Source organism: Ictalurus punctatus, unplaced genomic scaffold, assembly GCF_001660625.3.
Source record: "Ictalurus punctatus breed USDA103 unplaced genomic scaffold, Coco_2.0 Super-Scaffold_100046, whole genome shotgun sequence".
Taxonomy (NCBI): domain Eukaryota; kingdom Metazoa; phylum Chordata; class Actinopteri; order Siluriformes; family Ictaluridae; genus Ictalurus; species Ictalurus punctatus.
In genome coordinates this window covers 4,369,176-4,382,964 of record NW_026521087.1, presented here as the reverse complement: position 1 = coordinate 4,382,964, position 13,789 = coordinate 4,369,176, and the positions used below count along the sequence as shown (strand labels likewise).

The following is a 13,789-nucleotide window of genomic DNA, read 5'->3' as shown; positions in this document are numbered from 1 at the left end:
CTGCACGAGCTGAGGTGGGTGCTTTAGAGCAGATAAAACACCAAATGTGTTAGATAAGAGTTCAGAGCCTGTGTTCTAGACACATGATTTAGAGTAGAGACTTGGGTCCTGAGCTTTGGAGTTATTTTGATTATAGGTTTCAGTGAGGAAGTGACTGAAGTTAAGGAGAGGAACTGAGAATAAAGTTATAGTCTTGCTGAGTAAACAGAGAATAAGGCTATATTAGTGTTACGGGGGAAAAAATAAGCTCGTAGCAGCGCTGATGAAATACATATACATGTCAAAAACTGCTAGAATGCTTTTTGGCCACAGCTGCTGTAAACCCACCCACATCCTAGAGATGAAACTGTACTGTAATGAGGGATGGGCTAAAATTCCTCCAAGCTGACGTGCAGGACTGATCAACAGTTACCGGAAACGTTTGTTTGCAGCTGTTGCTGCACACCGAGGTCACACCAGATACTGAAAGCAAAGGTTCACATACTTTTGCCACTCAGGTATGCAATATTGGATCATTTTCATCAATAAATAAATGACCATGTGTAATATTTTTGTCTGGTATCTTTAAATAGGTTCTCTTTATCTACTTTTAATACTTGTGTGAAAATCTTATGATGTTTTGGGTCCTGGTAATGAAGATGTATAGAAAGTTCTAAAGGGTTCACAAACATTGTAAGGTCATAGCAAAAGAGCTCTTCCACAAACACTACCGAAGTGACCGTGGACCATGGGGTCTTAAACCTAGATAAATCGTGTCCAAAAGACCAGGCCTTAGCTCTGTCTTCAGCTGGAAATGGTTAGATGTCTCCTCCAGAGCCAGTTAAGCGAAAGGCACTTGAGTCTCTCAACAGCCCATTTGTCGCGCCCATGCCAGATTTCTTGTTGTCTGGCGGAATGACCCAGTCACCTTCTTACCACAAATGGGTATACCATTAGCCTAGGGTAGTGTGGCCGAGTGGTCCAAGGTGCTGGCTTTAGGCTTCAGTCTCTTCGGGGGCGTGGGTTCAAATCCCACCGCTGCCAGGGTAGTTAGCTTATGGTGGGTGATGTCTTGTCTCCAAAGGCTTTATGCAGGTTTTTCTCCCACTCTTTCATGCTATACACCATGTAGGTACAATCAGGTGTGAGTGAGCACCCCGTCTTATTTGTAGAACAGGGATCTATCAAAGTCTGATCTTCACAACACATGTTTGTGGAAGTGTATCATGGTATGAAAAAAGGAAGTTTGTGAGGATCTCAGAAAAAGAGTTGTTGATGCTCATCAGGCTGGAAAAGTTGAAAAAAAAATAAAAAAAATCGCTAAAGTGTTTGGACTCCACCAATCCACAGTCAGACAGATTGTGTTCAAATGAAGGAAATTCACGAGCATGGTTACCCTCCCCAGGCGTGGTCAACCAACAAAGATCACTCCAAGAGCAAGACATGTAATTGTCCACGAGGTCACAACGGATCCCAGGGTAACTTCTAAGCAACTAAAGGCCTCTCTCGCGTAGGCAAATGTTAATGTTCCTGAGTCCACCATAATGAGTACACTGAACAACAATGGTGTGCGTGGCAGGATTGCAAGGAGAAAGCCACTGCTTTCCATAAAGAACATTGCTTCCCGCATGCAGTTTGCTAAAGATCACATGGACAAGGCTACTGGAAAAAATGTTTTGTGGACAGGTGAGACCAAACTAGAACTTTTTGGTTTAAATGAGAAGGGTTCTGTTTGGTGGAAGGAAAACACTGCATTCCAGCATAAGACCCGTATCCCATTTCTGAAAAATGGTGGCGGTAGCATTACAGTTTGAGCTGTTTCGCTGCATCTAGGCCAGGACGGCTTGCCAACAATGAATTCTGAATAATACCAGCAAATTATAAAAGAAAATGTCAGGACATCTGTCCGTAAACTGGATCTCAAGAGAAAGTGGGCCATGCAGCAAGACAATGCTGGCCCAAATTTAGCCTATTACCCAAAAACATTTAAAATTCAATATAGAAGCAAATACTCACATCTGTGAACCCAGTTGGAGATAGAAAAAAAGACACCAGCCGTGAGTGAGAAGAAGCAAGGGTCCAAATTTATTGGTTCCGTTCCATCACACGAGATCCACACCAATGAGAATTCTCAGAAGTGATCTGACACCTGTATTTACACAGTAGAAAACCAATATATTTCAGAAAGACTATGATATCAATACCAATAGGGTTAAAAAGAGCTCATCTACATTACCATTATGTTTTGAAAGAGGCCTTTCTGGATACCATTAGGATTGAAAGTGGGAGAGAGACAAAACAATTTAGAGAGACCTTGGTCTCATTATTATCTCGCGGGGGCAGCTTGACTCAGCTACCCTTATAAATGGCTCCTCATGGTTTTCTCTTAAAATTAAGGCCTCCATCGTCTGAGACAAGAATCTTCACCATCTGAATTATGAGTAAGTCTCTTTTACATTTTTCTGTATTTCTGGTTTATAATTTATTTTCAGATTTCTTGTTGTCCAGTGGAATGACCCGGTCACCTTCTTACTACGGACGGGTAAACCACCACATTGTCCTGGGGTAGTGTGGCCGAGTGGTCCAAGGCGCTGGGTTGAGGCTCCAGTCTCTTCGGGGGTGTGGGTTCAAATCCCACTGCTGCCAGGGTAGTTAGCTGAAAGTAGTTCTGCTTAACTTTCCCAGAGCAGAAAGTAGTTATGCTCAACTTTTCCAGTTAATTCTCAGTGGTAGTCGTTATCACTACGGATGCAATATATATTTCGCCACGTGTTGATTCCATGGCGCTGTTCCAAAGCTTGGTGGTTTTTTTTTGTTTTTTTGAAGATCTACATTTTGAATTGTCTCCGCTATCACGAAAACCAGTTAATACTTTATCGGCTTTATTTTTTCGGCTTTCATCTCTTTTTGTTTATTTCTTTTTTCCCCAGACAGCGATTAACATTCATCATTTTACCTGAGAAAAAAAGCGCTCTTAGGCGGCAGGTAAAGTGAACTGTACACTTACATTTACATTTATTCATTTAGCAGACGCTTTTATCCAAAGCAACTTATAAATAATAAAATTGCTTATTTACTCAAAAGAAACATCGGTATATTATGAATATCATTTGAATGGTTTAAACTATATATGTAGGGTCAATTCAGGAATATCATTATACGATTGTATGCCGAGTGGAATTTCTATTGTCTACTGTTCAGTGTCTGTTGTTTGTTCAGTAGTCAAACACACAGTAAAATAAAGTCTTTTGGTAACAAGTGAGCAGATCACATGTTAGATTAGGTTAGAATATATTAGAGTAGATGTGTATCTTTTCAATAGTTGTATAATTAAACTTTGGGTCATTGATCTTTTACTCTAACATGAAACCTGTCAAGTTATTTTAAAAGAATCAGTGACCATAATTTTACTTTACAAAACATGCATAACTAAGTAAATTCTTTTTATATATTTATTTATGTTAATTGTTCATATCTATGGGTACTATTCAGGCCATCAGCAGGAAGAAAAAAAAATCCCTGGGAGAATCAACGTGTCCTTCAGGAGAGGCCCATCAGGTGATTTACTTCGGGACTCATCTGAAGAGGCAAGAAGCATTAAAGACAATCCTTCTTTGCAAGAGAAATCAACACCTCAAAGAAAAGATGTGGTCAGGAACAATACAGCCTCCCGCTCCGTTCAATCCACCTGCTAGTGGTGTTCCTGAAGACGTACCTCTGACACAGGCAGCAGTTGAGAAGACACCAAAAAAACAAATTAGATCCTGTTTAGCTTGTGGTCAGCCAAATGCTCCTCTGTACATTTCTTTTAGCAGACTGGTGATGTTAAATACTTCTACTGCTCCAGGAATGTCTTTGAGGCATACTCTGCAGAGGGCCTTCTGGTCATCTGTGCAGGTTCTGCCACCAGCCACTAAAACAAGGACCCAATAGCCCTCATATCCACACTGGTTTCCCTGGAGCGGCAGGCAGATACATTTACTGTCCTTCTAAAGTGCTCTCCCTGTATCAGGCACAAGGAATGAATGCAGAGATGACATGGGCAGAGTTTCAGCAGTCCTCATTCTATGAGGCTGAGAGGCAGAGGTGGATTGTTGAAAAGAGAAAATAACTTTGTTGTGAAACACAGTATTTAAGGTCTGTGCATGGCATGTCTGATTGCAAGCCAAGCACAAGGTTGGATTTTGGTAAATAGTTACAAATCCTGTGTAATACTGTTGTCCATGAATCTCATTCTACGTCTTCTGTGTTCTCTCTCTCTCTCTCTCTCTCTCTCTCTCTCTCTCTCTCTCTCTCTCTCATTGTGGAATTGTGTATAGACAACATTGTATTTAAAAAAACAAAGCAAAATTGTCCTGTGTATTTGTAAATATGTTTTATCTAGCTTGTATTTGTAAATGTTTTAAAATCTTAGTCCTTATTTGGAATACATTTTCAATAACTTACTATAACACACCCTGCATATATTATTTCGATAGTTATTTTAATTTTGACAAACTGTTAATTTCACATTCTTCTTTAACAGTTAATTTTACACACTGAAAGAGTATCGGAATAGTAAATGTTGACAATGCCGCTTTTAAAAAATTACATAGATACAATATGTAACAGATAATATAATATAAATATTTGAACGGATGTTTTTATGTTAGGTTCGTCCGACCCTCCTCCTGGATTTTCCTCACTTTCTATTGGCTAGTCAGCGCTCTACACCTACGTGTGACTGGCCCTCGCGTGGCAGGTGAGAATTCTACCACTGAACCACCAATGCTTATCTTAAAAATCCATGGACTTCGCAGAGTGTGATTTAAAGCTGAGTATTGTGCTGCTTCAGCAATTTGGTTTAAAATTCTAAAGGAGAATCTCTTCCATATTTCAGCAGCATGGAGTTTGTCCATTACCCTAGTTTTGGGCGGAATTGATAAGGCTTGTGAAGTGCTTTGGGTGAAGGCTCAAGCAACACAAACGTCTCCAAAACTCAGTTGTGCATTGGCCTGGAATCTAACCTGGACTTCACAGAGGACGCTTTCCAGGTAAGTATTGTGCTGACTCAGCAATTTGGTTTCAAAATTGACAAGGAGCATCCTAAGGCTCTTGTATATTTGAGCAACATGGACTGTGTCTGCTACCCTTTTTTTGGACAGAATTGATAAGGCTTGTAGAGTTCTTTGGGTGAATGCTCAATATTCAAAACTCAGTCGTGAGTGGCCGGGAATCGAACCCCGGCCGGTCAGAATTTGACCACAGAACCACCAATGCTTATCTTAAAGGAGTAAGGACAATGCAGAGTGTGCTTTTCATTAAGTATTGTTCTGATTAAACAGTTTGGTTTCAAAATAGAAAAGGAGCATCCTAAGTCTCTTGTATATTTCAGCAGCATGGAGTTGGTATAGTTTGGGCAGAAATGATCAGGCTTGTAATGTTCTTTTGGTGAAGGCTTAACTTTCAAAACTCACTTCTGCATTGGCCGGGAATTGAACCCGGGCCTCCCACGTGGCAGGCGAGAATTCTACCACTGAACCACCAATGCTTAGTTTAAATAACTAAAGACTGTGAGAAGAATGTTTCAGATTTGAAAAGGAGAATCCTAAGTCTCTTCCTTATTTCAGCAGCAGTCACACACTATATTTCCAGATACTGTATAATATTATAATATCTCCTCTCTGCTCAACACGCATGTAATACAGTATACATACCGTAGAGCAGTGTTTTTCAACCACTGTGCCGTGGCACACTAGTGTGTCGTGAGAGATCGTCAGGCGTGCCTTGAGAAATTGTCCAATTTCACTTAGTCTTAAAATTCTTTTTTATTAAAATTTATTCATGATTATCTGCAAATAATAAGCCATGGTTGAGTGTCTGTGCTGTAATATAGTGACGTGACGCATGCGACAGGTCGTGGTGGCAGTGATGGAGAAGTTTTTAAAAAGGAAAAATGCAAACTCCGAACTGGGCCCTGGACAAGATTGTGACCCAGGTGAAGGGCCTAGTATGAGTGGTGGTAAAAAGAAAGCAAAGACGGTGAGCTCGAGGCAATACAGCGAAAGTTATCTTTCGTTAGGATTTACTTTCACCAGCGATGAGATGACCCCGACTCCATTATGCTTGGTGTGTGGCGAGAAGCAGTCCAATAGCGCCATGGTGCCAAGCAAGCTTAAACGCTATCTCCAAGCGAAACACCCGTCGCTTCAAAACAAGCCGATGGACTATTTTGTTTGCCTGCGTGAAAACACCGAAACAGGCAACATTAATGAGAAAAACCACAAAGCTAAATTAGAAAGCCCTCAAAGCTAGTTGCTGAACTTGTAGCTAAATGAAAAAAGTCCCACACTGTGGCAGAGACGTTAATACTACCTGCCCGCAAAGACACTGTCAACAAGATGCTCGGCCCTGACGCGGTTAAAGACATATCTAAACTCCCGCTCTCAGATAACACAATCGCCAGACGTACTGATGACATGTCTACAGACATCGAAAGCCATGTTTTGGAAAAGATACGCATCAGTAGGAAATTTGCGTTGCAACCTGATGAGTCTACGGATATTCTCAGCTGTTGGCCAATGTGCGTTTTGTGGATGGAGATGCCATTAGAGAAAACGTTCTATTTTGTAAGGCACTGCCAGAAAAAACAACAGGAGAGGAAATTTTTTGGGTCACATCAGAATATCTTGACCAGGGAGGACTTGCGTGGGAAAATTGCACAAGTGTTTGCACTGATGGAGCTGCAGCCATGGTCGGGCACACCTAAGGCTTCGTTAGCAGAGTGAAGGAAAGAAACCCAGATCTTATTGTTACACACTGTTTTCTGCACCGTGACACCTTCGTTGCAAAGACTTTACCAGCAGAACTAGTTCCTGTATTGGATGATGTTGTGCGCATAGGGAACTTTGTAAAGACACGACCTTTGAAAAGGTATATTTGCATCTTTGCGTGAGGAAATGTGAGCGGAGCATAAAGCCTTATTGCTCCATACAGCGGTCCGATGGTTGTAGCGTGACAAGTTGCTGGCCCGTGTGTATGAGCTGCGGGAGGAACTTAAAGTTTTCTGACAAATGAGAGGTCTGATTACTCAAATCTGTTTGCAAGTGATGAGTGGTGTGCAAAGCTGGCATACCTGGCAGATATATTTCATCATCTGAATGAACCGAACACACGGATGCAAGGCCGAAATGAGATAAAATAAATGGATTCCATTTAAAGGTGCACCTCTGGCAACAACATGTGCAAAGTGCCAACCTTGAGATGTTCCCACTCACAGAGGAACGGCAAGATCACCCTGCTGCACTGTGCAAGGTAATAGGTAAACATCTGTAAACTCTTGAGGAGAAGTTATCATTTTATTTCTCTTAAGCCTCCACTGAATGCATTGACTGCTGTTGGAAAGGACATGACTTTACAGGAGCAGGAGGAACTAACTGAACTGAAACAAGATTGTGGTTTAAAGCTAAGATTTGCTGAACTTCCTTTGGACAGTTTTTGGTTGACTGCTGCCAAGGAATTCCCCATTCCGGCCAACAAAGTTTTGACATTGCTCCCATTTTCCTCAACATATGTGTGTGAGCTGAGCTTTTCATGCCTAACTGCTATAAAAACTAAAAACAGAGAAAGACTGAAAGCTGTTGAAGAGCTTCATGTATGCCTTTCTTAAATTCCTGCCAGGATATCGGCTTTGTGTTCATCTAAACAGGCCCAGGTTTCACACTGAGTGAGTATAAATAAATTGAGAAACTATATTGTAATTATATATACTGTATTAGGCTACAGAGTGCCATTCTGTAACATTTTTGGTTGGTGGTGTGCCACAAGATTTTTCCAATGTAAAAAATGTGCCATGGCTCAAAAAAGATTGAAAAACACTGCGTTACACTACACAATTTAAGAAGCTACACTTACTTCTGCTTCCATTTTAACACTTTTCAGTTTTGGAGCAACAACAACAACAACAACAACAACAAAAAAGTGTTGGAACAAAATAAATCTTATTTTCCATTCCAGGTTGCAGGAATTCGTGGGTGCAATGCAACACTGTTCCACACACAAATAACTCTTTTGAATGGTTAAGTGACTAAAATCAGAAAGCGCTACCAGCATATCTGACAAAGATGATTCATGAACCGATTCTTTAATCACTAGCTGAAAACGACGTATTGAATTTACACAAACGCCAAATAACAAATACAAAATTCTACTTTCTCATGAATATGGTATAGTGCATTGCTTAATCAGCAGTTTTTCTTAGAAAGACAAGATATTTAAATTGAATGAATTTAATGAAACCACACATCAAGCTGTCTTTTCTAACAGAACATTAAATTTAGCATTAGCTCCCAGTTCCAGAAAGTTCTAGCCAGACATTCAGGGGGAAAGAATCAGAATAAAATGTAAAATAAAAAAAGTAGTGAAAGATGAAAGTGAAGGAATAAACGAGGGGTTTGTGTCTTAGTTGTTGAGTAATTAAAAACTAAAAAAAAAGCTGTGAGATTCAGCGTTTGTCACAACGATGCCAAACGCTCTCCCGACTATTTCTTTGGGATTGTTCCCAAACTGAGAAATCAAGGTTCTTCAGTCATGCTTCCCCCACAATCAAGCTTTGGAGTTGACTCCATATTCACAACGACTATAGAGTCGACTCCAAAGCTTGATTCCTTTGAATCGACTCTATTCCCATTACCTGGTATCTACGAATTGACACCAGGTATTAGGAATCGCCCTGTTAATCATGATAATGATCCTATGTACTTAATACTGTGGGTTGTTCCCCTAATCTTTAATTAGAGATTTGTGCTGAATCGATTCTTGGAACAGACTCACTCAGTGTTGCAATCGATTTCAGAATATTAGCAATCCCTTGCTTCCATTTGTAGGAAGCTGCCTTAATCACGATGAACCCAGGCTACGCAGGCAGGACCGAGCTCCGGGACAACCTGGAGGCCGCTTCAATCCAAGTTACTCAAGGAGGACGCAGAACTTAAAATAAAATAAACTGATAAATAGTAAAGAACACCAAAGTTTACATTTACTCCAAATATTTCTTTACTATCAAAGGTCATTATCACAGGATCCCTGGAATCAGGCACTAGGAGGAAATTCCAGGACAAATTAGGAAATAGAATTAACTGACATTTGCAAATTCTTTGCAACTAAAAAGCTGTAATCATATACTATATAACTTTTTTTTTAAAAAACATTTAAAGTATATAACATTAGCACCTTGTAATATTATACTAGATGAAAAGTAAAGAATCCTGGAACATCTGAACATCCATAATCTGAAAATCTTGAACCTAGTGTCAGTCGAGTCAATCCAATCTTTCTTGTGTGCGTTTAACGGTATTCTGTCGGACCTCTTTCCTGGTGTGGGCGTCCCCGAGCACGACTACGGCGCACTTTAGTCGAACATCGAGGCAGCTCTATGCGCCCGCTCCCTGCAGCCCGTCTCCAGCATGACCGCCAAGGTGATCCAGCTGTACGAGACCATGCTGGTGCACCAGGGCGTCTTGCTGGTGTGCCCTACAAGAGGCGGTAAGACCACGGCGTACCGTGCCCTCGCTGACGCACTGTGAACCCTCCACGAGACAGAGGGATGCGAGGTGAATCCCTTCTACAAGCCCATCGAGACCGACGTGCTCAACCCGCAGTCAGTGAGCATGGACGAGCTGTATGGTGAAGGCGACCCTCTCACACTGGAGCGGAGTGCCATCAAACGTCCCTCGGCAATGACATCGCCGACACACACAAGTGGGTGGTGAGTGACGTACCTGTGGACGTGCCTGTGGATTGAGAAAATTACCGCCGTGTTGGACAACAACAAGACACTCTGTCTGGCTAACGGTGAAAGGATCAAGCTCACACCTTCTACACACATGTTATTCGAGGTGTTACCCATCAGACACAGATAGCACCGGTCCTAAAAACCATCACAAACAAGCACAAGCATGTAATTTCCAAGAAGATTTTTTTACATTAAACATGTTCCTGATGGAAAGGTCACACACGAACGTATCTTTAAGACTTCACTCTTTCACACGCCTATAATGAGCGATAAACGCATTCGAAGCATGTTATAAAGCCTCCTTAATGCATTACGCATAGTATTTAAATAAATATTATTATAATAACATGCACTACACTACATTATGCATTATGAATTCTTAACGTATTGTTAACACGTCTTTACTGTGAGCGGGATGATGACCAGACGCAGGCAGGCTCCCGGGTACTCATATCCGTAGACGTACTGATACAGAGCCATTCTGGCCACGCACTTATCCAGATCCACGTCCCAGTATTAGCACAGCTGCTTCTGCCACTCAAAGTTACTGCTCGAGTCCACCTACGTGAACACATACACAAAGACGTGATGTATATACGATCTCATTGTATACGAATTGGGCATTCTCACTGACGATATAGCGTGGATAGTTTATAATGAGTGCATTCATACTGTATAAACCTGGGAACTGATTTGCATATGCACTGCTGTCAGAGCTGCAGTTATTTTTAAAAGATTTATTAACAGCTTCTGACCAATCAGATCTGACCACACCCATGATTCCCTTCGCTCTGAAGAGAAGGTGTGTAGCCATCTGTACCCTTTCATTGATGAGCTCAGTGACGATGTCTCTGGCTGGCCATCTACAGTAATGAGAGCTGTGATGATGCTCTGATGTATTTTGGGTAAGTTACCCTGAACCAGAGTGGCCAACACATTCAGCCTCTGTATAAACACACACACACGCACAGAGTAATACCCGTACATTACCACATATTACACCATACACCATTATGTCATGTAATCAGAGAAGGAAATCTGAACTACAGTTCCCAGCAGCCACTGCATCACAATCACATGACCACCTGCACCTGGATCACATTCCTGGTAAGCACTTGTGTATTTAGCCACAGTTTTCACTGCACTCTTTGTCTCACGTTTGTCTTTCTTTACCTTTGTCCCTGGTGCTGTGTTTTTCTCTTTGGTTTATGTTTAGTCTTTGCCACAGTGATTTGCCCCAATGTCAGTGTCTTTTGTATTTTGTTTAGTTCTTTATTAAACTTGAAAAATCTGCACTTGCATCCGTCTCAACCTCCATATCGTGACACAAAAATATAAATATAATATTATATATAAATGTGTGGGGGGGTATATATTAATAGAGAGAAAGGCATTTCTTCTCAGGGGAGAGGGGAGTAATCAATAGGAAGAAGGATCTGAGAGGGAACATGGACAAAATTAATGGAACTTTTTCCTGGTTCGGCCCTAAATTTGGGCCAGATTAAATTTCATCTGTACAAGTTGGACAATAGGGATGGGGAACATAGATCCAGTACCCTTAAACCCAATTAGAACTTCTATTCCAACCATTAAAACCATTTTTTATCTTGAAATCTAGGGGCTTACCCAAACAATAAACTCTAATCACCTAATTTTTAACCAATAAAAACTCCTTTTTCCAATGTTGAAACTTAGGGGCCAACCCTAACCCTGAACCTAACCATCAGAAACAAATAATATGTTCTCTAAACTGATCCTCCAACCCCCAATAATTAACCTCACCTAAAAGGTCTTACATTTGGGCAGATTTTTTAAAAAGTCTTTAATTTATTTATTCATTTTCATATGGTTCATTTACATGTGATTCATTTACGTATGATTCATTTTCATGAGATTCATATTCAAGTGATATATTTTCATGTGATTCATTTTCATGAGATTCATGAAAATTCATTTTTTTTAAAGTGGCAGAATTCATTTTTAACACAATATATAGATTAAAAAATATATATAATTTCTTTTCCATTTTTTTATACAACTGATATTTTCTCATAGAATGTTAAATACATATAGAGAAATATATACAGAATGAAGGACAAGGTTTTGTGCCTGTGCCACCTCCCACACCAAGTGGGAGGTGTTGGGTTGGGTTGGGTTGAGTGTTGGGTTGAGTCATCCCCTAACCTAACCCTGCCTGAGCCTTTTTATTAAAGGTGTTTAATTTAGTTTGATGTGGTTTAGTTTCTTAGAATGTGAATTTATCCGTTATATGTAGGCTAGCTAACTGCGTAGTTAACTAACGTTAGTCAGCTGACAAGAAAAATATCAGACTTTTTCCTCATCCCCTGCCTGTCCAAACCCTGCCTCCTCTACATCAGATGCCCACGATGTTGAGACCAACTCGACCAGTGAAAGTTCCCAAGTGACATTTGAGTCATCTCAGGCCGTTTCAATCGGTGTGCAATCTTTTATAGATGATGACAGCCAAGCGCAGCGAGTTGAGTCTTCTCCCGTCCCTGCGGCTCTCATCCCGACAAGACAGTTTAAATCAGCTTGGCTACAAGAGTTCACCTGGTTACGTTATGACAAAGGGAAAATGTACTGCACCTTTTGTGCTAAAGCAGGACAAGATATTGCTGGTAAAACAGAGTTCATTACCAGTTCGAGTCATTTTAAAAAAGAAACCGTAAAGAAGCATGCTGACAGTAAAAAACATGAGAACGCCAGGGATTGTGTCATTGTTATGTCTGCCCCTCGTGCCACCCCAATCGTGAAAGCAGTGCAACGTGCTAGTGATAAAGTCGCTGAGAAAGAGATGAGGGAATTGAAAATAAAATTCAATGCAGCCTACATGACTCTGAGCCTGAATAAGCAGGAAATGAATAAAAAAGTGAAAAAAAGAAACAAATGACTGCACATTTAAGTATTTACGGTAATATGATTCAAGATGGGGGCAGCACTGCCACTGTTGGGCCTTGAGCAAGGCCCTTAACCCTCTCTACTCCAGGGGCGCTGTATCATGGCTGACCCTGTGCTCTGACCCCAACTTCCTAACAACCTGGGATATGCAAAGAAAAGAATTTCACTGTGCTATAATGTATATGTGATCAATAAAGACACATTATTATTATTATATGACGTACTGAACATTGCACATATTGCACACTGTGTCTACTACTTTTATCTACTATCCACAGTCCAAAGGCTGTGGAGCTAGAAGGCTACGTGTGCGAATGACAAAAGATTTTAAAAATAAAATAAAAAATGTATCAATACATGAAATTAGATTACACAATGTAGTTGAGGTTTACATGAATAAGCAGAAATGTAATCATGCTTATCTTTCCTATAGCACAAATGAAAAGCCCTCTCTAGATGAGCAGATTTGTCAAATGATTTTTTTTCCTTCTTATCCACTGCTACAGTAAACTAAAGAGTAGATATTCAAATTACACTGCTAAATATGACTAGCATTAGCTACGTGTACTAGTGCAAAATAGTCCATCAAATGTATTAGCAGGTGTAGCCTATACACGAGTCCACTATTGGTCATATCACTATTGAGAACATGCCCCAAATTCATTGCTTTAGTAGAATTTAATTGTAAGTGAAATGATAAATTGTAATGTCCTTAGTATTTGTGCAGTCTACAGGTCCTCTAACACGCTGTTAAATGAATAAATGTAAATGTACTATGAGAGAGATAAAAGTAGTAGACACAGAGTGTTTATTTTTTGTCTATATTGCTCATTTCATTCAGTGCTTTAACGTCTATAAATACTGCAGAGATGTTATGTATGAGATTTGTAATGTAAATCACTGGATTTTACTTACTATTGTTATAAAACTTAAAGGCAGTCATTTTACCTGGTTTAAAAGACTGCATTCTACTGCAGACAATCTAAATGGAGAAACGTAATTTTAAAAATGATTGTCAACTTAACAACTTGTGTTCATAATTATGGTAATTTAGTAAATAACACTTAAATTCCTTTTAAATAATGTGAAAATAAAGTGTGTTTGTGTGTGTCATATTTT

General features: G+C 40.2%; 3 non-coding genes across 3 annotated transcripts; 2 read left to right on the top strand and 1 right to left on the bottom strand.

Moving 5' to 3' along the window:
• Positions 1-941: 941 nt before the first annotated feature.
• Positions 942-1,023, top strand: trnal-uag (transfer RNA leucine (anticodon UAG)). Its single transcript has one exon. It is a non-coding gene; the product is annotated as a tRNA-Leu (tRNA).
• Positions 1,024-2,543: 1,520 nt separating this feature from the next.
• Positions 2,544-2,625, top strand: trnal-gag (transfer RNA leucine (anticodon GAG)). The gene has a single exon. It is a non-coding gene; the product is annotated as a tRNA-Leu (tRNA).
• Positions 2,626-5,438: 2,813 nt separating this feature from the next.
• On the bottom strand, positions 5,439-5,509 carry trnag-gcc (transfer RNA glycine (anticodon GCC)). Its single transcript has one exon. It is a non-coding gene; the product is annotated as a tRNA-Gly (tRNA).
• Between the last annotated feature and the right edge of the window lie 8,280 nt (positions 5,510-13,789).